At 39.8% G+C, this 27,077-nt stretch overlaps 1 long non-coding RNA gene across 1 annotated transcript; it reads left to right on the forward strand.

Moving 5' to 3' along the window:
• Positions 1-24,958: 24,958 nt before the first annotated feature.
• LOC137172468 (uncharacterized) lies at positions 24,959-26,459 on the forward strand. Its single transcript, XR_010924986.1, has 3 exons — positions 24,959-25,965; positions 26,049-26,161; positions 26,287-26,459. It is a non-coding gene; the product is annotated as an uncharacterized lncRNA (long non-coding RNA).
• Positions 26,460-27,077: the final 618 nt, after the last annotated feature.

The raw sequence follows: 27,077 nt of genomic DNA on the forward strand, positions 1-27,077 counted from the left end.
GTTTTTCCATTGAAAAGCAGAAGACAGTCTGGCCTGCTTTCCAAAATGAAACAACTCTATAGTCATTTTAGGGAATAATGTTCAATAGAATTAGCCAATTGTGTTGTTCAATTAAACCAATAATGTTCCATACACATTGAAGAAAAAAATACATCCTTGACTGACTCAGGTTTTTATGAAGAGAATGATTGGTTTCAAATTTTGAGGATGTACCTTTTAACTGGATCTCTGTGCTGAAAAAAAGAGCCTATGGAAACAGCACCATTTGATGCACCTAAATTCTCCCTCTCAGTGTCTCTCAATGTTGGAGAGAAACGACAGGAGCATCAGACATGGAAGGAAACCGTGAGAGAGAGAGAGAAAGAAAGAAAACAAACCTAATAGTCAGTTGGAGCCAGGTGAACCAAGGTAGCACGGATGAGAGGCAAGAAGGCAAAGCAAAGAGGGGGAGAAGGTAAAGGAAATAGAGAAATGAGAGAGAACATGAATCATATTTGAAGTCACAAATATAAGCCAGATGGGCTGAACGCCATGAACATTTTGATTTGTCTCCAATTCCACCTGTCAATCTTGTCTTTTTTTTTCTTTTTGGGATTGTTCAGCTGTAGGTGGCTCCTTGCTTTGTCAAGACAACCGTTGCTCACTCTCTCACTGTCACAGCTTGATTTGTGTTCTTTTGAGTGCACTGCGTGTGTGTGTGTATTTGCGGTGAATCTCTTCTCCAGCTCCTGAAGACATCATTGACTTTCTAAGTGCGTCAGTTTAACTTCCTGAAAAATCCTGGCTCTCATAAGTGACAGCAGAGTCTACAAGTGAGAGTGTAAAGTGAGAGACTGTTCAAATGTGTTGGAGAAGGTAGTCATACAGTGTTTTTTTCTTGCATTCTGGGATTAGTTCTATGAAAAATAGTTAGAGTGGGATGCATTCTGGCAGTTTAACCAGCCAGAATAACACCTTCACTCTCTTCAACACAGCTTGTGTGTGTGTGTGTGTGTGTGTGTGTGTGTGTGTGTGTGTGTGTGTGTGTGTGTGCATTTGTGTGCAATGGCATATACATAACATGCTTTTTGTGATTTTCTGTTATTTTTGTACTGTTATGAGGTCAGAGGAGGCATGTAACCCTACAGTTTGATCGTCCACCAAAACATGTCAAGCCGAGATGGCAGCAACATATACTTTAATGGTAGACAGAGAGCCCATCACTCTCATCATCATCAGGTTCATCACACTTCTATTTCTTCTTAGTGTTGGAGGTGCCACCTTGTGTGTGCCTGCGGTGCTTAGAACCTAAACAGGGGCTGAATGCAAGCATTCCTGAAGTGGGTAAGCCAGCTTCAGCAATGCTACCGTCTACCTGGCCAACATTGCGGTCCTTTCTGCAAACTGCATGCAGCTGCAATTAGTGCAAACATTATCTATCAGTGCCTCCTTAGGTGTTAGATGCTAAGACACGATGGACATCTGTCATGGCCTAGCAATGTAGCAGTAAAGCGAGAAACACTCAGCTACAAATCCAATTTCCGCAAGCATTGCAGGCAATCGACACAAGTCACCGTGGTAGGGGTAATCACATGTAATTACTGTTAACAAGCTGGCAAACACTCTGCTACAGTTCCCTTACCGTCAACGCAGTCACCGTAACAAGGTGAAAACCAACTGGTCCGTCAAGTATAAAAATCACAAGCTAATACAACACACATGATTCACCCGCAATCAGCGGAGGCACTAAGCAGGTAAGTTAGCAAGTCATGCCTACAGGGTAAATATAAGTGGCTACTTACCAGGAAAAGTCCAACACTTTGTGGTCGGAGTTTCTGCAAAACTCCCAGCAGGGAAGACCACCAGCTATGCAGTTTCTGGAGGGCAGAACATACTCCAACTGATAGGTTATGAGGATATTGGCTTAGGCGGTAAAGCACTGATAATAGTTAATGCTAACAACGTACACGACCTGCACGTTTAGGTGAGAAGATGAAAAGGAGATGACTGTTGGGTGTCAGGCCCCTTTATCAGATGTCACACATGTGACTTTGTTGGTGTTATGGTTCTACCTCCTGCCCATTGCTTGCAATGCATATCTGGGTATTACATACCGTCTCTGGTGGTCAGGAGGAATGAAACAGAAACTTTTTTAATGTTTGAGCAGCCCGCCACTACTAGCCGATATTTCCACTGATCCATGTGCTAAAGTTCATTTGTCAAAGCTGTTTTATGTACTTTTTATGACAATACATTCAACATGTGCAACATTATGTTTATGTGGCCACCTATGTCTCCACAGCTGTTTTGAGCACATTTCACACACCCCAAAAATGATTCATCCCTTCAGGTTTTGTCAAAAATCTGATCAGTGGTGTCTGAGATATCACATTTGATTGACAGGTAGAGACAGATGGATCCATCCAAGGGAAACAGATGGAAACAGATGGATGGATGGATAGATGGATGGATGGATAAATGAATGGATGAATGGCATGGGAGAAAACAAAAACCGGATAGGCATTGAAGGAGAAAGAGAAGGCAGTGTTGGTGAAGAAACTTTGAAAGTATGGCTTCATAAACTGCCAGTTACTTCACACTGGAAGAAGTTGAACTACAGCAAAGCTACAGTTCCCCGGAGACAGATATAGTTTTGTTAACAAAAGTTACTCAGAAAAAGTAGTTCACGGTCCTTTTTAAAAATAAACACTGAAATTTGCATGTTATATAATGCAAAACATAAGAATCACATGACTGCAGAAGCACAATGGATTAGGATCTCTCTCTCGTATTTCTTCAAACAGTTAAAGTTCATGGAGTTCAGACTTCACACTCTAATAGAAGCAGCAGCCTGAATACAAAACAATGACGAAATACCTCTTCATTTATTTTACATAGAGTCTTTGAATGTTAACACGTAACAACCAGCACAGCAGATATTTCAACTTGTCATAATAGGAAAAGCACAGGTCTTATTAATAACATTAACAATGGCTCCATTTTAAGTCCCAGTAAATCATGATAGTGTGACAATGAGCCAGCATGCACAATACCAGGACCCTGAAACTGAAGCAACTAAATGGAGAACAGTGTTCTGTGTTGTGATACCTTTTGGGCAATTTAAGTCCAAAGTGAGGGCTTTTACATCAGTTTTCAGATTTTATCAGTATGTTATGTCATCAGGCCCAGGCTGAAGCAGCCATTTTTTTAGACCAGAAAAAAAAAATCCTAAACACGTTTCACTCCCACAATTTTAGCTCTTCAAGCACATATCATACCTCAAAATATTGCCACATGCCTCCTCTCTCTCAAAATGTAAATATATTTCCCATAGGATTTATAGTTTAGGAGACCTAAACCTTAATTTATAGGGAGAGCGCTGTCATGCTCTCATTGACTGCAATACAAACTGCAAGTGGTCCCTCCTGTTTCTTAAACTTAAACTTCAGCTAACCTTGCTACCACTGGGCTACAAGCTATAGTTTTAGGTTACTCAGTTTCTTCTCAAAAAAATGGGAACTTTTTTCTCACATTAGAGATAGTCTGCTGGCTCAGTGGTTTAAGCACTGATCTCATTATTAGCTTCCCTATGAGATTACAAGGTTGTGGGTTCAATCCCTGCTCCATGCAGCACTGCTGTTTTCAAGGAAATGCAGACACAGAGACACACAGCTGGTTCCAGTCAGTTGATTGAGACTATGGCTGTGGTTGGAAAGTATGTGCTATCGTCTTTTCCTAACCACTTTTCCTTGACCTTGATGGAAGACATCACAAGGTCAAGGAAAAATGTGAAGGAGAAATCATAAGGACTTGTGAAAACACAACTGTGGTGCGAAGAAAATCCGACTGTACTCACACTGGGCTACGTAATTATGCAACGGTGGATGTTATTGATGTGGGTCTGCCGTGATGAAACTACAATGTTCCAAAAATGGACTACAAAAAGCACCCAGTGTGTTCTTACTGTGTTGTTTCATGCAGTCTATATAAACATGAAAAATATTACTTCATTATCAAGGTCAGAATTGAAATAAATGCTCACGCTCACCCTCCTGAATCCCAATTATTGTTTGAAAATAAATGTTGGATGTAGGCATAACATGTTAGGCCTACAAATCTACTACTGTACATATCATCATTCTTAAGTTTCAAACATGTTGAATTAAAAACATCATCTAACTAAAAATGTCTGATATCCCTTTTTCTTGGTGATCTCCATCCCTTTTTGGTCATGTTGATCGATTGTGTTCTTCTTTGGGTTTAATCGTTTGAGTTTGTGAATGGTGCGTTGCTTGGTTGCTTTAAATATTGCTGCCGTAAGGAATTGTAGGACATAATTATCTCTTTTCCTTTCGTAAAGGATGGTCAAGTGCACCCTATGCTAAAAGAGATTAGAAGGGAAGCATTGAAGCACCTTTCCTCAGCATTTAGAGAATTCAACCAGCTCTTATCATGGCTGCCACTTAGATACTTTCGAGTTATTTCACTCAGTTAGGAACCTTTCTAAGCAAAAAAGACTATTCGACTGTAGCTAAAGTCTTCCTTTAAACTGTTAATACATTCAAACCCTAAGTGGCTTCAGGTTTCATTCACAATTCAAAAATGCTTCAGTCTCTCTCTCTCTCTCAACTGTGCTTTGCCTTCGACATATCGAAATGTTTTTTGTGAAAAGAGCCTACATTCTCCAAAGTAAATGCAATAAAAATTAGTATGTAGTTTTAGCATTTATGTAAAACATTTTACATTTTGTCATTTGGCAGATGCTTTTATCCAAAGAGACTTAAAAGCGAGGCAATCAAGCATTAGAGGACAGAGACTCCAAAGAGTCATAGTACAAATTCTCAAGTAGCTGACCAGGTACAAGTGCAATGAAAAAGAGCTCTAGACATTAGATATTTTTATGTTTTATTTTATTAAAGTAAGAAACACATTGGTTGATATGTGTGTTATGAAACTGTCCCAAACACCATGACCTGCTCTAGAGGCCGCAGGTGGATAGGTGCTGCTTTCATATGTTCACACTGCACTATAGTTTTGTGCAGTTGGACTTACCCCCAGTTGGTAACTTGGACTGGAATATAAATGTGAAAGTTGACTGTAATCAGAAAAAGAGCATTTTCTCGGCACATATTGGCTGTATTTTAAAACATTTGTTTCTTTAAATAAGGTATAAGAAACATTCAAGACTGGCACAATGTAACATCCAACAATAATGGAGAAAGTGTTCTCCTTTTCTGCAGTGCTTTACAAGTTAACTGACATTGAAATTTGAACCCAGAACAAAAGCGAGAATATTCCTGAGCATAGATGTTGAAGACAGTATAAACAACCTTGAGTGAAGCACTTCACCTCCTAAAAGTCCTTCAGTGCTGCTCAGTAGTCAACAGAAATGTATTTATGTGATAACCGTGAAGAATGAAGTGCACGTAGAGAATAATGTAGATTTTTTCCCACGGTTTTCATCCATTAACCCACATTTGCATTGATCTATGTCCTTGATTGTGTGATCCCATTCACAAGGAGATACAGCGAAGAAAACAAAAAAATTCACACAAATTAAAAGATTTCAAAATGCACAGAAACCTATTCAAGGTATTGCTTTCCATTTCTGTTTATCAGGGTAAGTGGATTACACAGGGATAAAGTGTGTGTTCGTAACGCATGTGTGTATGCACACTTTCACATGCATACACACACACAGGAGAACACACTCTATCAGGGTAGCTGGATTACACAGGGATAAGCCTCGACTCTTGATATTGACCCACTGACTAAACAGACTCACACTTTAAATTTGCTCACACTGATTACATGCACAAACACATACTCACATATAGAACCGTGTGTATTCCACACACACGCAGGTCAGTTTATTCTTTCAGTAAGGACACACATACAAGTTCTGCTCTAGTCTGATCTAGTCTTGTCTACTCTTTCCATGGTTGATTTTACTGATCTACTCTGATTGGTTTTGGCCTTGTCAAACCTAAACCAGTACAGGCCTATTATAGCAGTTAGTTCGCTTAGAATCTTTATGTTAGTAAAGACAATACTTTCTTATAATGGTCACTGATCCACTTTTTAACTATTTGTTTTGTAGTGCTGATGTTGTGGTATGGACTAAAAAACACTACCTTCTTGTGCCAAATTAGCTTAACCCAGCCATAGTGGCAAATGACCAGCTAGTAAGCACACCATTCCTAATGTTGTAATTCCAGACAGCTGAAGATTTTTCCTGATAATTCCTCTCATGGACTGATCCATAGTGCTGCAGCATTTCAACAAGTACAGCTGGTAATGTCTGTATTCCACAATTAACTGTCATAACATCAAACCATGTGCATGTGCATGCATTTGTATTCCTGTATATGCTTTTATTTGCCTGTGACTGTATGTGGGTTTGCATCACAGGGGTTGCATCCATATTTGGTCACATACTGAGCTGAACAGGATGTGCATATTTGCATGAAATTGAAGGGGATGGAACAGCACCAATGAGAAACATGATTTTTCATAGGCTTGCTTCTGCTTGAACCAGCATGCAAAATGCAGATATGGCAAAAAAATACATTGCCCACTGAGGTGTAGAATTCATATTAGCATGCATTTTGTGTTTTTTTAATGAAAACTTATATATGGTGAATATACTTTTAACTTATCTGTCTCTTTCTCTCTGGTTTTCCATCATCAGTTGATACATTTTACTATAAGTGTTTGACACCAAAATCAAATGACTTTCTGTAATAGGTTGCATTTAGTATTACAGTTTTAGAGCAGACAGAGAGCTGTCTGTCTCTCACACTTTTTCTGTCTTCCTTAGTAACTCACAGACATTGCACACATACCTCAACACACACAGACATAAAAACTTTATGTTACTGTAGCTACTAAACACATTTAGTGCAGCTTTGAGGATAGTGTAAATTAGGTTGAGAAATCATTATTGAGAGCCAAAATATGGCAGTGATATTAATCTGCTTTATGTAACGCATCGTGGTCTCAGTGTGGGAAGATTCTCACCTCAGCACTCCAAACGGGATTGTGGATCGATTGAATCTCCATCAAAGATATTAAAGAGGGCTAAAGAACCATCGCCTGGGAGTGTTTTCCTGTCTTAATCAGTCTCTCCAGGGAAGCTGGATATCTTTATGGACCTCTAATATCTTGGCTGATGCCAATAAGTGTGCTGCTGACAGAAACTTATTAAAGGCTCGGGAAGTAGTTGTCTAACTACAGCTCTGGTATTGATTCAGAGCCTGTTTTTGTGAAATGGCACCATTGTCACCACTAAACCTTATATCCTCATGCCAGATTTCAGTTCAGCTGTTCAACACTGATGAAAACATTTCTGATGACAGGTCTGTGTAAATTGCAAGTAACATAAACTGTTCCATACTGACCTGTAAACGTTCTCTTGGAAACCACGAAAAATTAAAACTTGCTCAACAACATTATATACTTACTGAATAAGACAACTATTTTGACTCACTATTCTCTAGTGGTCATAAACCTCCTTGGTAACCATTAATTAGGAAGACAATTTTTTAGCCCCTTCCATGTCTGAGGTTTGGGCTAAATTGAAGAAAAAGCTACATTTTACAGATCCTCATCCCATTGCAGTTTCCCTAACCTTAATCATGCTGTAGTTGCCATGTGCAGATACTGCAGAAAGTGAGAAATGTATTCCTCAAAAACCTGAAAACAATCTCTGCACAACTGAATATGGGACAGATGCGTCAAAGAAAAGTGCAGCTTGAAAACAATGAGAAAGACTTTTGCTTACTGCTAGAATATTTATCAGTTAACAACATTGTGGTCTGTCTGATTTTCATCAGAAAGTGTGAATGTGAATTATGTTGGCACTGGACATTAAAAAACATTGACATTGAACATTGCGGTAGATGTTATTGTCTGTGGATAGGGTTGGCGTTTTCAAATGTGGCCCAAATACCTGAATCCATACCTGGGCTCATCTTGACAGTTATTTGGGAGAGGGAGTCGGTACTGCAACCCCCAGGACAGCGGCACTAAAGAACTGTGTTGTGTTCTTGATAACTATGGACTGACTCAGCATATGACAGAGTCCACACACAACAAGGGGCACACTCTGGCACACTCTTAATCATCTCTAAGGGTCTGAACATTTCTAAGGTTGTGGTGACTGATGTTGCTCTCTCTGATCATTCCTGTCTTTTCATTGAGAGTGCTATCTCCATGCACACAAATGTTCAAATGGAGGTAATCACAAAATGGTATATCACTGAAAACACCAGTGAAATATTTATTCAGGCTTTCTCTTCCACACTCATCCTCTCTTGGGTCTCAGTCAAAGAGCTTGTAGATAATTTCAGTTCTAAAATTACAAATGTTATTGATGCTATTGCACACACCAAAGTCAAGGTGGTCTCTGGTAAGAAAAAATCTTGGACAAATGCCACGCTGGTCAGAATAGAACAGAGAGTGTTGAAAAGCTGAATGCAGGTGGCGAAAAACAAATCACTAGGTTCATTATGATATCTATAAAGAGAGACTTCGCATTTAGAATTTGGAACTGAGAAATGCGAGGCAGTCCTTCTTCTCTGACATCATTGCCAAAAACAATAATAATGCATGTGCCTTATTTGCTACTGTCGACAGTCTAACGAACCCTCCTGTGTCAGTAGCCCCTGAAATCCTATTCATCTAGGCCTGCAGTTAATTTGCCTCCTTCTTCACTGACAAAATTCAGAAAATTAGACAAGCAGTCAGTGCCTCCATATCACGTACAGGATATGTGTTGTCCCTGTGTCCACTTAAAATCAATTTGAGTAGTATGACACAATTTTATCTGATCAACCATGGAAACCTGGAGGACATTATACAACATCTGAAATCCTCCTCCTGCTGCCTTGATATTCTGCCTACAGGCTTTTTCAAAATTGTTTCAAATTGCATGGCCTCAGATCTTTTACAGATTGTCAACACGTCTCTCCTCTCAGGTGTCTTCCCACAGGCTGTGAAAACTGTGGTCATCAAGCCACTCTTAAAAAAGAGAAATCTAGACACTTCACTAATCAGCAACTACAGGCCCATATCAAACCTCCCATTTTTAAGTAAAATCTTATTACATATTACTAGACAGACTGAAAAACTGGGTGGGACTTTCTGGAGTTCAGTTCATTACTGAACTGGTTTGAATCCTACTTAAAGGATAGGGACTACTTTGTGTCTATAGGTAATTACACATCTGAGTGAACAAAAATGACGTGGAGTTCCCCAAGGCTCCATTCTGGGGCCTCTTCTGTTCAACATCTACATGCTCCCACTAGCTCAGATTATGGAAAATAACAAAATATGTTACCACAGTTATGCAGATGACACACAAATTTACATAACCATATCACCAGGGACTATGGTCAAATACAAGCACTGAATAAGTGCATTGAACAAATCAATGATTGGATGTGCCAGAATTTTCTTCAATTAAACAAAGATAAAACTGAAGTAATTGTTTTTGGAGTCAAGGAAGAACGATTTAATGTCAGCACTCAGCTTCAATCGATAATGTTAAAAACCACAAACCAAGCCAGAAATCTTGGTGTAGTCATGGACTCAGACCTGAATTTCAACAGCCACATTAAGACAATTACAAAGTCAGCCTACCATTACCTAAAGAATATATCAAGAATTAAAGGACTTGGGAAAACTTGTCCATGCATTTATGTTCAGTAGACTTGACTACTGTAATGGTGTCTTCACAGGTCTCCCTAAAAAATTGATCAGACAGCTGCAGCTAATTCAGAACGCTGCTGCTTGAGTCCTCACTAAGACTACGAAAGTGGATCATATCACTCCAGTTCTCAGATCTTTACACTGGCTTCCTGTCTGTCAAAGAATTGATTTTAAAATACTGCTGTTGGTTTATAAAGCACTGAATGGTTTAGGGCCAAAATACATTTCTGATCTGCTGCTACATTATGAACCATCTAGACCTCTCAGGTCGTCTGGGACAGGTCTGCTTTCTGTCCCCAGAGTAAAAACTAAACATGGAGAAACAGTGTTCAGTTGTTATGCTCCAAATATCTGGAACAAAACTACAGGTCTGCTGCAACTCTCAGTTCTTTTAAATCACAGCTGAAGACTTTTCTGTTTGCCACTGCCTTTTATTAAACCAAATTTGAGGGTTAATATCTTACACTGCACTTTAACTTTTATTCTCCTGTTTTATCTGTCTTATTCTATGTTTTATATTCTGTCTTGATGCATTTTATGCTCTATGTAAAACACTTTGAATTGCCTTGTTGTTGAAATGTGCTAAACAAATTAACTTGCCTTGCCTTACTGCAGGTTTATTTTCACTCACAGAATCCTTCCAAACAGCACAACATGCATGGTAAACATGAGAAATATAGACTCTTCTCTTATTATACTTGGCTACCACATAAAAAGCAATGAGAACTAGTCATGCCTGGATCTTTTGCATATCATATTGAAGCAGCACTTTCAAACTAGGTGCATTTCCCATTTGAATGCAATACTGGCTTTCACCTGTGATTTGGTGCTGCGCTCTCAGAGCTGTCTTCTATCAGGTAAGTGAAAGTACAGCTGTGACGAAGGTTTTGAGCAACAAGCCATATTAAATGTCAAAATATGTTATTTGTAACTGCCCTCCCGAACAACAAGCATTTTCTGATCTGACACCCTTATAGGTAGGGCGACATCCTGTGACAGTGCCTTTTGTGGTCATGGCAAAAGAGACTCAGGTGACTTGACTTTTCTCCATGTACAAAGCCCTAATAGTGTGTTACCTGACAGGATTTATGTATTTTCTAAATGTCAGCATGATTTTCTATCATGATATGTGTGAAGATATGGATCATTGTTGTCTGGATGCTTTCTGTTTGTCTGTTTCTTGTCTCTACCTGCCTCTCTCAGAGAGTCTACCTCACACATTTCCCACTCTTTTCCTCAATGACCTGCTGTGAATTTATCCTTACTCTCCTCTCTCTAGGATTATATTGAAGGCCATCCTCTCTGTTCGGTCATCCGAAAAGTGGGCAGAGGAATAGCTTTAATTGGCCCAGAAATAGCCAAGGAGACTAGGCTGGATCTAGAGGAGCAAGGAAGGGAGGAGGAGGGCTAGGAGGAGCAGGAAGGGAGGGTTTAATTTTTTTTTTTCTCTCCAGGATTTTAATGTTTAACACTGATGTTCCCATGCCTGAGGGAGAGAATGGGCTCTGTCTGTCTCACTTTCCCCCTACGGTGTCATGAATAATGTGTATTATTAATATTTAGCATGTACAGTAGATGTGCATTACAAAGATGTATAATCAAGGTTGTCTCATACATTAGTGTTGTTGTTACTTTTAGAAAATTATGACAACTAATCTAATATTTAATTTCCATTTGTAAAATAGTATATATTTTTAATTGAATTCAGCAGGCATGAAGAATTCAGTCAGCATAAAATTGGCCTCAATTTGCAAACCATGGCTCACTCAAAAACAGTTACATTTTTAAATACAAGCAGGTAAAAAAAAACAGTTTCTTGACCTTGAATAATTCAGTGGGAGAATTAGGTCATTTTTTGCTACTAGAAAACTTGCTTTATTTTATTTGTCATTTTGATTTCAAAATATGAACTGAATGGAAGGTATACAGATTAATATTCCAGGTACTTGCTTAATACTATTTTGCATTAAACATTTCTAATTTGAAATGAAATAATCAGTCATTTAGGTTTATTTAAAGTTATAATCATTAAAACCCTACATGCACAGTGCTGTTTTGAGTCAGTTGGGCATGGTTTCCATTGTGTTCACTTTGGCACACAGACAGCACATGTTGCTTATACTGAACACTGATACAAAATGCAATTAGACTGAATGACTATTGCTAAAAAAATGTCAGCTATAAATAGTACCAAATATAGTGTTTGATATATTATAACATGCAATTCATCAGTCTTTGCTGTATCATTACACTCAATACAGTTGCCTACAAGTAAAAAGTGCTTTTTCTTAAGGCAACCATGTGATCACAACATTCTGAGTCACTCTTTCTTTCTTTCATTTTCACACCTTAACCACTAATCCCAGTTTTATTCCCAATAAACCTCTGTAATTTTGATTAAATGAAGAGTAGCTGGTTGGTTGACTGACCAAGTGGCTGTTTAATTGACAGACTAAACGGATCTTAGATTAACTGACTGAATAACACACCGGCAGATTCACTAGCAGGCTGATAAAGTAATCACTCGTTATCCTGTTGTCAATTTATTTAATCACATCTTATCAGCTCATTAATCAACTAATTTGTTATCCGCTGCAAACAAATGCCAAAACTACGCACATCTATAATTAGAGACACAAATTCTCTTAACAAAGACTGATGAATACTTTATCTTCTAATGCACGCTTGCATGCATAAAAAAACAGTATGCATGTTTGTATTTCTCTGTTGTTTACATCATTTTGTTCATAATGTCAGTGTATTTATCAAAAAGTAGCTCTTTTGACCATTAAGTATTATTAAAATAATTACTGTATCTGCCTCAGGTGGATGTCATGTGAAAAAAGTCTAATTTTGACATAATCCTCTTTCTCAGCTGATGAAATGACAGTGTGGTGTACATTGTATAAGTGACTTTTAATTAAAAATGTGTGATACTTGTCTACACCATTAGACACTTTGACTGAAAGATTAAACAACATTATTTACAGGTCATATTCTGACTGGCCAATCAAATAGATGATAGGTTACTTTTTGTTCCCTGTATGCAAATCACAATATAATAGATTTACTTCACAAACTAACAAATTCAAAACTGAGTCTCTGATTTGTTTATGTGCTGATTTGTTTAAGCTGCGTGCTTGGAGATCCATCCAGTTCATATTCTAGGTTCAAAACATCTAATTGTTCCCAATATTGTTCCAACTGTGTGGTGAGTTGGCTTGTTGCAAAGCACACAACACAATTCATGATTACAACAACAGCAAAAAAAAAAAAAAAATACACACAATACACAATACATAAACGTTCACAATGAAATGAGCCAGAAGCTGAGGTTGTGTTTGTTCTGTTTTACCAAACCTTTTGTGTTTCACTGTGCTGATTTCCTACTTAACTCAGAAACACAAGTACCCTCTGTATCCCAGAGGTACTTCACTGGGAAGGATTTCGCACACACACACACACACACACACACACACACACACACACACACACACACACACACACACACAAAAACACACAATATCATCCACTGAATATTCATAGCAAGCTGTTGCACTCCTGTGGTCTGGGTCAAAGTCTGTGTGTGTTAGTGAGTGTGTCTGTGTGTGTGTTTGCATGTGCAAGTGCATGTGTGTAACATAAATTAATAAATAAACAGATAAGCCCTTATTCCCCTAATCTCAAGCCTCTACTCCTTTATTTGTCTTTCGTTTTCTCTCTCTAAGCTGCTCACATACACACATTTATACACGTGCATACACACACACACACACACACACACACACACACACACACACACACACACACACACACACACAAAAAACCCCCACATAATTAGGATGGAGAGTAAAGTTCCCTCCTGTGTGTTTTATCATGTAAAACACAGCAAAAAAGTAAAATAGCGAACCATGAGCTCTGTCCTGCTCAATCTCTCTCTCTCTCTCTCTCTCTCTCTCTCTCTCTCTCTCTCTCTCTCTCTCTCTCTTCCTGTTTTTGTCTCACTCTTTCTCTTATACACACACACACACACAGCTAGACACACACACACACACACACAAAATGTGGCTGATCCTGTGTGTACACATCATATGATAGACATGTACAGAGAGACATATTTAAACACAGAAAGGATGACAAAGATGGGATAAGAAAGAGCTGTGTGCTTGTCTGCCCTTCTATATGATCTATATCAGAGTGTGTGTGTGTATGGATGTGTGTTTGTGTGTTTGTGTGTGTGTGTGTGTGTGTGTGTGTGTGTGTGTGTGTGTGTGGCAAGAGACAGTCCAGTTGGCTTCAGGTGGCAGCTTGCCTGCCGCAGCTGTGGTGGTTTAACGGCTCTTACCGGAGGATTACCGGCTCAGTCTGTGCCAGGCTAGCGGCCTTGTCAGCGATGAATGTGTCGCGACGGCAGGCAGATGACAGAACGGTCTGTCTTACTCCAGTAAACATTCACTAAAAAAACAAAAAACAGTAATACAGACAGATAAGTTCCTCTTTGCACTCGTAGAAAAGTTTTACTTCTTTGATGTCAGAAAGAAGGAAACAGAAATGGAGCTCTTACTTTCTATAGGTCTACTATTTCATTAGTGGAAACACTAACAGGCCAAACACAGACAGCACATCACATTAACATCCAATGAGGCCATACTAGTTTGACTGGAGTGAATAATTTCTCTGTAAACAGCTTCTGATAAGTAAGTCCACATTTTTTCAAGTTTTTTTGTAAAACAATACTCACATTTCCATATGTACTTTGAAAAAGAATTGCTTGCTAGTATCCTTCCTCTTGTTCATACTTATAAATACTTACAAATTTATTTATATAGCACATTTCATACCCAGGACAATTCAAAGTGCTTTACAGAAAATAAAAGAATATTACAATTAAAAATGATTAAATAAAAACACCAATGTGTAAAACGTGTAAAACAGAATATCCATTAAAACTATGTAAACACACATGTAAAAACCAGGTAGAAATTAAACAGATGTAAGCATATAACACACATGTATTTTCATTGTCTGGCAAAAGTAGTGGTTTGTTTTTAACCTGTCAGACCATCTGCATGCTCATGTTTCTTATTCTGCTTGATGTTGTTTCACAGTTTCTTTCCACATACCATCACATGCAACTCATATTCTCACTATACTGTATGCACATAATACAACCTCTGTAATTTTATTCCCGCATTCTTTGCACTGCCTGTACCACAAGCCTGTATGCAGAACATAGTAACAATCACCTGTATATACTGTAGATACTGTAGTGATGTCTGGCCTGTATATAATAACTACTGTATATGTGTAAGTTTGCTTATAATTTTTAGCTCGATATCCTTGTATAAGTCTGTATTCTGTAAATGTGTTCTTGGTACTGTGTGTAAGTATACTGAGAGCTACTGAGACCTGGAGTCAAACTTAAAAATAAAACCCAAGTTATAATACAACATAATTGGAAATGAATTGTAGAAACATTCATTTCTTTACCAGGTGTAGCATCAGTAGACCATAACATGTGATGTGTTTTAAGTAAGCGGTATGACTCAATTTCCTCAACAGGAAATCAGTCTTTACAGGTTCACCTAACACTCTGTGGGAGTTGTTGAAAGTTAATTATCAAATATAGGAGTCACTAACTGAAGAAGAAGATGCCAGTTAAAAGGAAGAGTGCTCTATACATGAAACACATTGAACTGATGACATAATGTAAGATTTGGTGTGTGAGGGTGGATTTTTTTCTTTAGGTGGTTGCATCTGTCAGTACTGAACATAAGGATTCAATGCAGTCACTGCTGATGACATCATCTATCATGATTCATAATGAATATTTATTGTTGTGTTCATGCAAATCAAGCGATTCTATACAGGTCAATGTTACACAGGGTTGAGCAACAGTCCTCAGGTCAATGTTGACGATGACCAAGTGTAGCCTAGATACCCAAATCCAGATTTGTCTCAGTGAGAGAAAGTGAGACAGACAGAGAGGGAATGATAACGAGAAAGATACTGTATTTGATGTGACCCTCATGTGTCACCATGGACGGGATGGCAGATGGTAGCGAAAGCACAGACATCACTATATATTAAACACACACAGAGCTGTCGACTATGGACCAAAAGATTTTATTAAAAAACAGGCACTCATTTTCCAGGCAGTCATACAACAGTCTGTAGAAAACTGTTATATGATTGTGTTAGCAGCTATATCATTTTTTTGTAAGAACTAAACACAAACAAATGCAGAAGAATTCTCACAAAATAATCTGCAATACATGTGATAAGATCTTCGTAAAATGTCATGCGCAATGTCCCTTTAAAAACTGCTCGTTTCTTTCTCATCCTTGATCTTCATCTTTTATGACACTAAATCAATCCAATCTCTTTGACCTCAGTTTCTCTGCTTTTCTGCCTGTTCTTCTTCCCGATGCCTAAATGGCAAGCAGTCAATACACACCTTCCCACTGAGAAATATAAGGTATGTATGAACTGTATGAGAAAGATTTTGAATCTCATTGAATCTAAATTAGCAACAAAGAAGAAAGAGCAGGAATCAATAGTTCAGAGCAATAGTAATAGGCAGTTGGAAAAAAAGGTTAAATACTTGCAAAAATGAAAGAACAATGCTACAACTGCTCCAAAATTAATAAACATTTTAACCAACTTTTTCAATTACCAAACTTAAAAAAACTTAATCTAAATTCCAGGTGAAAAATGAGCAAACAAAAAAAAACACTAAAACTAACGGAACATCTGTTGCCTGCCACCTTGTTTTCAATGGCTGCCTGACGAAGCGTGACCAGACGCCACGATAACGACAGACACCAACACCTCGTTAGGCCCTCGTTAAGCTCGTTAAGGCCCCTCTCGTTATGTTTTCTGCTAATGAGGCTGCTTGGAGGTGACTGAGCCGTGGAGTGATGTGGGAATGTGTCGTGTGGCTTGCAAATGCAACAAGCTTACACATGGCCTTGAAAGGAGAGGGGGAGGAATAAGAGAGGAGGAGTCAGAGAGGGGGGGGAGAGAGAAAGAGGTGGAGGCAAACCTAAGGAGAGAGGTGGAAGGATGAAAAGGGGAAGGAACGAGGAAAAAGAGAATGCTATTTGGATGTTTTTAGTCCTTTTTAAAGTGTAAGAACATTATCAAAGTTGGTCCCTTTGTAGTATCTTTACCAAAAAGAAAATAGGCCTTTTTTTTTACAGCAGATGTTTTGACTAGTCATAGTAGGAAAAGCACAGGTGTCACAAATAATAGTAACGATGAATCCGTTCTATTCAAGTGTCCCAGTAAGCCGTGACAGCGTGTCAGTGAGTCAGCACCCTGAAACCGAAACAGCTAATCTAATTCAGCCATCATTAATTTCATTATTTACATCTGTGCTTTTCCTAATGTGACATGTCAAAATGTCTTACAGGAGGAAAATGGTGGTTTATAGACAGTTATTAGATTAAAAATAGTTTTTTTCCCTTGACAGTAAGAACTTTCAGTCATTGTCACCGCCTCTTTCTGACAGCTGTGGTTCTTCATCTTCTGTGGTGGAATATCCAGGTTGTCTGACATAAGCCACAAGGGGTTGAGTGGGATCGTTTGATGGTTGTTGCACAAATACAGTACTATAATTTGGGCTCTCGGATGCTGTGGCATGGTTCCAAGGATAACAGCTGTGTGGTTTCTCTCGCTTTGTCGTCATGGTGAAGGACAAGATGGAGAAAAGTGCCCTCTTATAGCAGAGCTGGTCAAGGGTTCATGACTGGTTGTTGTGTGTGTAGTAGGGAGTCCTTGTTTTATTGTTTTGATTGTTTTATCATTTCAGTGCAATGAAGGGTTTGTGTTGTGTAACTGGAAAACCTACTGGTGTTTGAACATGATCCATTTTATGTAATTGGCCAAAAGTGAATATACCTATAACAAATCAGTGGTGGTGTTTGGAATAGGTTGCAATTGTTTTGGATATTAAGTGCTTTTTAATCAGCTTTCTCGGTTATGTTGTTGCTTTTTTGCTGTGGTTATTTTCAGTACCTTTCCTGAAATGAACTTACCTGCTGGAACATTTTGACTTGACAACACGATATTAGCAGTAATACCATCTATGCCACATGCCAGCTTGTTGGCATAGCTTACTGGCACACCTTACTGGTCTGTTGCTCCACATCTTCCCCTCTAAGCGTTTGGTGTGAGGAAGGAAGAGTGTGCCATGGTCAGTCTATTATCTGTAGTATAGTCCATTGATTTTTATTACAATGTTATTAGCATTTATATTTTAGGGCAGGTGTTTCCATCTGGTGGCACTTGGGGAGATACCATAACTTTGAAATTGCTTAAAACTAACTTGCTGTGTCAGTGTGGTGCTGGTGTCATTCAAATGCAATTTAAAGACATATCATTATGTTCATTTTCATCAGATCTTATGATTCTTGGTCTGATGAAAAGTACAGTATATGTGTAGGGCAGTAACTCAATATTATCTCCATTATTGATTAATCTTGATGATTGTTTTGAGTATTTTTTTTTGATTATTCAGTAAATTGTTTTTTGAATAATCAGTGAATATTTAGTCTATAAAATGTCAGAAAATTCCAATTATATACAGATCTATCTATATCTATATCTATATCTATATCTATATCTATATAAAGAAATTCTCACATTTGAGAAACTGGCATTTTTGCCTTATATATAACTAAAGAATGAATTGATTATCATTATCATTCATTCAGTTAACTTTTTGTTGATCAACTAAAGTGACTGGGTCGTTTTCTAAGATATTGTGGGTCATGGTGTGTAAAGAAGTCTCAAAGTGTGTATAGACTGTGTGACTGTGTGATATTTGTTGTTTACAGTAAGAAACATTTTGTTGCATACTTTTATTTTATTTTCATTTTTGTATTTAGTTTCTGTGCTGGAGGTGCATCTGTGTCTCAATAGATAATTGAACGTGCTGGTTAAATCTTCCAATATGTCAGCTACAGTTGCCAAGTTGTTTTTTCACAATATGTTGATGAAAGGAATAGTAGAATCTGAATGAACAGAAGATGAGATGGATTAAGTGGAGGTATGAGAAAAGTAAAAATGGATGATTTAATGGCATTGAGAATTGATCAGCTGTAATTTTAAAAGAAGCATCACAGCACAGAAGAGATTACACAAAACGTCTATGTGATTACATTGTCCTCCAGCAATTGTGCCAAGTGTTGCTATTCATTTACTTTTCCATAAGAGTGTGCATACGTAGAGAGTTGCCTCTGCACAGGTCTCTATTTGTGCCTTTGTCTGTGTAAATGTGTGTTTCTGTGTCTGTTTGCCTGTTTCTCTTTGTGGCACAGGCAAACTGTTTTCATTGGTGTTTGGTGTGTGTATAAGTGTTTTTTTTTGTGTGAGTGCCTATATGTGGGTGAAGCTGAACAAATAAAGCTAGTTTCCCCTTTGATTGTGTTCACAGTGTCAAGCACTCAGTCTGTAATTAGCACACAGACAGCCATCTGTCCAAACAACCAGCTCAAAACAACTCCTGTCCTGCTCACTTTCACTGCTATCACAGCATCCATCCATTGCTAACTCTCTCTTATTTGCTCGCTCTTCCCTCCATCTGCCTGTCCGCTTCTCTATCTGTATACCTCCATCTAACTCCGTCTCCTTGTCCCTCTACCTTTTTTAAAAAAAAAAATAGTTTTCTCACTTTCTATCTACATCTGTATGTCTTCTTTTGTTTTCTCACATTCAATTTTTCTCTGTATGGAATAAAAGAAGAAAAAAAGGCTGACAACTTTATCCAACATTGGATAAAAACAAAATAGCTCGGTCCCTTTTCTATCTTGAGATGGTTCAGTGAGCTTCACACACTCTGAATAACTAGCTAAATTAAGATGAGCTCATATTACATAGAGGCATTTCCAGCTAACCAAGCATAAGAAAACTGATTCATATGGTAGTATTGGTACAGTAATATGATTGCATCACTGCTATTTTGTCATTTTCCCAATTGCATCTATTTTCACTGAAAGGGGCATCCCTCTTCTGTGATCCCTCCAAGGTTAAGTTTGCTGGCTTAATGGGACATAACATGCTTTTAGTGAATTACTGTCATTTCTATGCTGTTGTAATGTCGGATGTCTCTTGAGGTAAACATATGTAAAAATGCCACCTTTAAGACAAAAGCCCAGGCATCAGCCTACTCCGAATACTCCATACACAAGGTTACCTCTACTTCCCCATCAAACTGATGTCAGATCTTTTGTGCATACCCACAAACAACCATCCTCTCCATAGTCTTTGTTGCTGAGGTTGTTGCTAAGGTTGTTCCACGGGTAGTTCACGTTGTCCACTTGCAGATTTAGGATCAGATTTAGTCTCAAACATGTACAAATCTTTTCAAGAAGTTTATATTTCAAGTAAAGAACAGGAAAAATAAACAAAATCTGACTACTGTTATTTGTCTATGTAGCCTCTGTAGCTGGTGGAAGTCTGCTGAGGGGCAGCTTCCAGGAGCTGGCCAATCAGAACAGAGTGTGCTCATCAAGAGGGGGGCCTTAAGGAGACAGGAGCTAAAATGGCCTGTTTCACACAGAGGCTGAACTGTGGGGTTGCATAAAGGGCCAGTATACAGTAAATAAGGAGTTTTTTGTAACATCATGCAAAGATATGATACAAAATACTTTATTAATCCCCCAGGGGGGAAACTGAGTGCCACCATACAAATACAACAAACATTTGGTAGGACAATAAACAACAGGTAACAATAAACAACAGGTACAATAAACAAGTAACAATAAACAACAGGTAAAAAGGCAATCACATCTCAAGGCAGTACAATATAGGAGGAAAGCACCATAATAAATAAATAATGTAAACGTCAATGTGGCTGTATGACAAAACAGATATTCCAGCAGAGCCCAGAATAAAAATATAAACCTGAAAATGTGCATGTTATGTCCTCCTTAACTCTTTTTTTGTTTATTCTTGCTCACTTAAAGCTGCAGTGTGGAACTCTTACGTATAAATGAATGTCAGTAACATTCAAGCCCTTGCCAAACAAGTTCACACAATGTTGATTAAGCCTATCACCGCCAGATAAATCTCTGTATTTCGCAGTATACTGGAGTTTTTAAATTTCATGTTGGGCGGGACATTCCCACTCCGGCTGTTTGAATGCGCATCCAGAGACTTCCGGTTAGCCCTCTGCTAACCTGAATGGGGATGAAATCATTTAATCATGCAGCTATTGTGGACTTTCCAAATGTTATCGGACCGAATGGATCAAATTCTGTTAGTGAAACGAATCATTTCGTGGGGGTTGTGTGACGCTCAAAAAAATGTATCCACCATTTCACAGTCGCAACAGTAGCGACGAAGTAAGCTACGGAAGAGTCTTTCAAGTAGGCATGTGTTGACAGTGTTTTTGTAATTACTCTCACTGCCAGAGGGGGGAGACAAAAGTCCCGCACTCCAGCTTTAAGTCAAGAGTCTTTGTTTCCTTTTTGACATGGCCCTGCAAGCCCTCTGTTGTTGTGATTGAGAGCTTTACCAAATTCTGACTCAAATTGAAAAGTAGGAAATTAGGTGGAAGTGGAGGATAAATTGCATCACTTTCAATTTCAAAGTAACTCAGAATGTCCGACTCTTTAAAGAGTATTTTGTTTTGGAATTATCCTTGAAAGGGAAACCAAAGGCAATTTAACACAAGCTAGTAATTAAAGGTTTATTTTTGAACTGGAGGAACTTTATGCTTGTAGAAAATCATTTCCCTGCAATCTTCCTCACCATTTTATTGTAATGATTTCAAATTAAAAAAACAACCTTTCTAAGTTCCCTCAGCAAGCCTTTTTCATTTTTCTCTGGCTTCTAAATCCACATTATCATGCTGTGATTGCTGCGGCAATACATTTATTATTAGGGTGTTCTCAACAGTGAGTCATTGTATGTCATTATAATGGAAAGAAAGTATAACTTGAATGAGCAAAATGTGAATCACAGCAAATGAAAAGGTAAATATCTGTTAGAATAACATTGTGTAGCTGCAGCTACTAATTGCAGTCTTTGGTCCCTGTCACACACAGGAACACAAACACACACATTCACACTGATGCACACACCCACACTCGCTCGCAGGGGAAATGATCCAATATGACAATATCCTTAATTCAGAGTGTTAGGGCCAAATTGTCTTAGCTGAGTGTATGTGTGTTGGTGTGTGTTTTTGTGCTCCTGTGGGGGACAATCACAGTGAAATTAGTGTAATTAAGTTGCCAGTCGCGGCAGGCTTCTGTTGAGAATTAATATTTACTGGCCATGTGTGTGTGTGTGTGTGTGTGTGTGTGCGCTTGTGTGTAAAAATTGATATTAGCATCTTCCTGATGAGTCACCTCCCACCCCCTCTCAGGTGGCAAACAGTGAGGCCCCCTGGGTAATCTGCCCAGCAAATTAGATGTTTGAATTGCTATCCAGCTCAGGACACAGTGTGTCATGGTGACAGCCATGCCTCCAGTTTATCCCTTGTGTTTCTGGTGTTTCCCTTTCCCCTATGTCGCCTGTGCTCCCCTCTCTGTCTGTGTGCTTGTGTGTGTCTGTGACATGGGCGTGGTGCCCCTCTCACTCTCCTGGCTCCCGGATCCCTGCTCTACTTGCACACCTGACTACAATCAGCTCATCAACCTGCAGTATATCAACCCCGGCTTTCCTCCCACTCATCACCAGATTGTTGTCTCTACTACTTTCGTAGTTTTCGTGTCTGGCTTCTTAATCTTTGTATTCTTAGAACTATAGCTTGTGCTTTGTTTAAGCCTGTGATTAATGTGTTTGTTTCCTGTGCCTCAGGATAATCTCCAGCACTGCCTGCCTGTCTCTCCTGCCTTCCTGCTAGCCAGCTAACCTGCCAACCTGCTTGCCAGCTCCCCAGCCATACCCACACTATCTCTGCTAGCCATGCTACTGCTTGCCAACCAACCTTCTGCCTACTCCAGCCACATTCCCATTGCCACTCCATCCCCGTTCAGTTCACTTAAAATAAACCTTCTACACTTCATCAGCTTTCTTGTCTGTGTCCAGCGCTTGAGTCTGTCTGCTAACACAAGACCTTAACAGAACAATCTGGCCACCACGGACCCAGCAGATGCACACAATCTCCAAAAAGCTCTCCCCAATCAAGGCGCCCTTGTCCAACAACATATGCAAGCCCTCCCTGAAATCATGGAATCTTTACAAGGATTCTCAGACAGTATAGTTCAAATCAGCAACCAAATGGACGGCAAATCCTCCCACAAAACCAGCCAGCCTTTCCTTCTCCAGACCAGTTAACTCCCCAGCCCAGAGAGCCTTACATTCCAGCGCCGGAGTGCTACACCGGAGACCTAAGTATGAGCAGGTTGTTTCTCATTCAGCCATCCACTTTCTCCACTAATAGGTCTAAGATAGCTCATCTTATGGGGTTACTGAAGGGGAAGGCTCTTGCCTGGGCTTCACCTGTGTGGGATAGGTGGGGTGGGTGTGTTTCATAGTGTGGCTGAATACTAAGTTGAGTTCAGAATGCTTACAGCTGATTCTGGGTGGAATGATGAGTTGCTCCGGGCGGTTTTCTTTAGTGGGCTCAGTGAATCTTAGTGGGTTCAGGGACGAGTCAGGCAGTCTAGATGAGCTAATCTCCCTTGCTATCAGGTCACAATCGCCTTTATGAGAGATGCAGGGAGAAAGCTAGCTGTTCTTTGTCATCTTCTCGCTCTTCTCCTTCATCTCTCCCAAGGATTAGTTCCCCTCTTTCCCCTGTCCCTTATGTTGCCTCCGAGGAGGAACCCTTGCAACTGGCTTGTACACCCCACACTGAATGTCTACGGCAGACACTAGCCGCTAGCCGCTGGATTCATCAGACCCTCCTCCTCCCCCTTTGGTACAGAGTTCTTTTTTGTGGCAAAGAAAGACAAGACCCTTCACCTCTGCATTGATTACTGTGGACTCAACAACATCACCATCAAAAACAAGTACCCTCTGCTCCTAATCAGTTCAGCTTTTGAATCCCTTCAAGGAGCTACCATCTTCTCAAAACTGGATCTCAGGAACGCCTACTACCTGGTCATAATCAAATCTTTAAATACCTTGTTATGCTTTTTGGTCTGACCAACGCCCCCCAGTGTTCCAAGCCATGGTCAATGACATCCTCTGTGATTTCCTCAACTGTTTTGTCTTCCTTGACGATATCCTGATCTTCTCCTGGAACCCCGAAGAACACATCCCACACAGTGGAGGCTGGTCCATACAGGCAGAGGAGGTTGCTCCTCCTCTATGTTTTGAGAGGCAAGAGGGAGATCAAAATATAAAAAACAATATTTGGTTGAAATAAACCATTACCAAATCTCAGTATCATTTATAAAATATTTTTTCTCTCTTCTTTGGAAAAAAAACATTTTTGAAATTTTGGTTAAAATGCTTCAACAGCGACACCTGCAGGGCAGGAGGAGAAAGAGCAGCATGTGTGAAGTGGTGGTGGGGGGCAGTGGGGGAGAAAGGGTGACAGAGGAGGATGGGTACCTGCTGTCCTCCTCAGGGCAGGATCTCTTACATCGATTTTTTTTCATGCTAATCTATGATTGGCCAAGACGTGTAAAATGACAATCCGAGGGAGGATGTCCTCCCTAACCAATCAACACCCAGAATACAATATTGACATCGCCTTGGTCCAATGACAGTTTCCAGATTTCATCTTCAACTCTCTCCACTATAAGGCAGAGTAGCAACAGTAGATAACGAGCAGTAGATAGCTCCATGCATTAGCCAATGTAATAGTTAGCTTGTTGTAGTACCCTGAAGGACTCTTTATACATCCATGGAAGGACTGGTAAGGACTGTTGTTAAGCTAACGGGAGAAATGATCTGGACTGTGCAGCGCAGCAGCGGCAGGACGCCACTGGGGAGGCTGGAGAGAGAAGCAACCAGAGAAACAACCAGGAGTCAGCTTGTTTGTCATTGTTGCTAATGATATCAGACTGGTTAACCAGCAGCCACAAAGTTCTGTTAGGGAACAAACAAGATGACCAACAGCTACAAATGGACGTTATGACATGAATACTTCATCTCCATGATAGAAAGAAGAAGACATCAGATAACATGAGTCAGATACAGCTTCTCTCTCTCTGTCTCTTTGGTCGCTAATTTCATCTCTGATGGTTAAATGTCTCTGTGGCTGTTGTGTGAATTTATCTTCTTAACAAGAATGCAGCAGAGATCATATAATTTGCTGTGGGTAGTTTGCTTGTTGAAATTACAGTGAGCTGTAAACCATATAAAATTGCCCCCCACCCCTCTGATTTCATCAGGTAGGGCACAATAATGTAGTATGATGCGGTTTGTTGTAAGATTCCATGTTGGTTTTCCTCCTGTCCTCCCCAATTTTTTGAGTCACCAGTCGCCACTGATCCCACATGTCTGTCAAGTACTCCAGTGGCTATTGGAAAACAAATTGTTTGTCAAGGCACAGAAATGTGAATTCCACATTGGCTCTGTGGGCTTCCTTGGCTACATTATTGAAATTGGGAAAGTGAAAACAGACTCAGAAAAGATTCAGACAGTGGCAGAGTGGCAAAGACCGCAATCCCTCAAAGAGCTCCAGTGATTCTGTGGCTTTGCTAACTTCTACTGTAGATTCATTGTGGTGAATTTCACCTTGGAGGAGTGGAGACACTGGCTAGAAGGATCAGAACATCCTTTTGTAGTTTGGACGGACCATAAGAACCTTGCCTACATCCAAATCGCCTAGCATCTCAACTCCCATGAAGCCTGGTGGTCCCTGTTCTTTGGTCGTTTTAACTTCACCCTCACCTACTGGCCAGACTCCTGAAACATCAAACCTGACACCCTCTCTCATCAATACATCCCTGATGGAGTCCCTGCCAACCCTGACACCATTCTTCCCTCCTCCTGTGTTGTGGCAGCTGTCACCTCGGTGGTCGAATCCCTCATCCAAGAAGCCTACCTAAAAGAACCAGACCCAGGTAATGGTTCTCCCAACCATCTCTTTGTATCTAACTCTGTCCACTCTCAGGCTCTCCAGTGCACACCTCCAGGTTCGCCTGATACCCTGGTATCCACCACACCCTGTCCCTCCTGAAACAACACTTCTGGTGGTCCTCCATGGATGCAGACACTCGTGCCTTTGTGCTAGCCTGTACAGTGTATGCCCGCTCAAAGTCCTCTCACCAACCACCTGCCAGCCTGCTCCAATCCCTGCCAGTCCCTGGTCGGCCTGGTTCCTCATTGCCCTCGAGTTTGTCACCAGATTTCCACCTTCCTAAGGTAATAGGAACACAGTAATTCTCACTATTGTGGACAGATTTTCCAAAGTCGTGCACTTTGTGGCTCTTCCCATCTCCCCACAGCCACTGAAACTGTCTTCCACCTGCATGGAATCCGTCCTGACATAGTTTTTGACCAGGGACCCCAGTTCATCTCTCAGGTTTAGAAGGCTTTCTGTCAAGCCCTTGGAGCCACAGTGAGTCTCTCTTCTGGTTACTTCTGGTAGTTTATGTCTCCGGCCTCTTAACCTGTGTATTCTAAGAACTATTCCTCGTGCTTTGGTTAAGCCTGTGATTAATGCATTTGTTTCCTGTGCCCCAGGATAATCTCCAGTCTGCCTGCCTTCCAGCTGGCCAGCTCACCTGCCAACCCGCTTGCCAGCTCTCCAGCCATACCCACGCTACCTCCGCTAGCTACGCTGTTGCTTGCCATTCCTCACCAACCCTCTGCCTCTGCTCCAGCCACATTCCCATCACCACTCCATTCCTACTCTTTTCACCTAAAATAAACTTTTCAAACTTCACCAGCTTCCTTGTCTGTATCCAATGCTTGAGTCTGCTAACACAAGACCTTATCACAGTGTGTGTGTTTGGATAAGTGAAACTATCCAGCTAAATGTGTACATCTGTGATATGTTGAAATGTGTGATATGTCTCTCTAAGACTCATTCTCACTGTTAGTCTTTTTTCAAATGCCTGAATCCATATGTTTGTAGGTTTTTGTGTGTTTATAAAAAAAAAAAGTTTGGACCAGTAACACTCAGAGGAAGCTATCGTTATTACAGTGATGTTTTATGTTGCTGTCATTTTTCAGAAATACTACCTTGACTTTACTTTTCTTTCATCAAACAAAGTCAAACTGCTTATTTTGCTGTTTATCAATATAATGAACATAATATTGAACATACAATAATCTTATGAATCAAATCTTCAGTAGCCTCACACAGCTACACTACATCTTGCAAACTCAGGTTCACTATAAAGTCTGGAAACAACTACATGAGAACTGATTTGATCTCATACAGATACATAGTGATCAATCTTCAAATATTTGGGTGATCACATGACTCTTCACTTCTCCAAACTCACAAAGCTCATTAACAAGGATTAAAT

The sequence above is a fragment of the Thunnus thynnus genome, chromosome 2, assembly GCF_963924715.1.
Source record: "Thunnus thynnus chromosome 2, fThuThy2.1, whole genome shotgun sequence".
Taxonomy (NCBI): domain Eukaryota; kingdom Metazoa; phylum Chordata; class Actinopteri; order Scombriformes; family Scombridae; genus Thunnus; species Thunnus thynnus.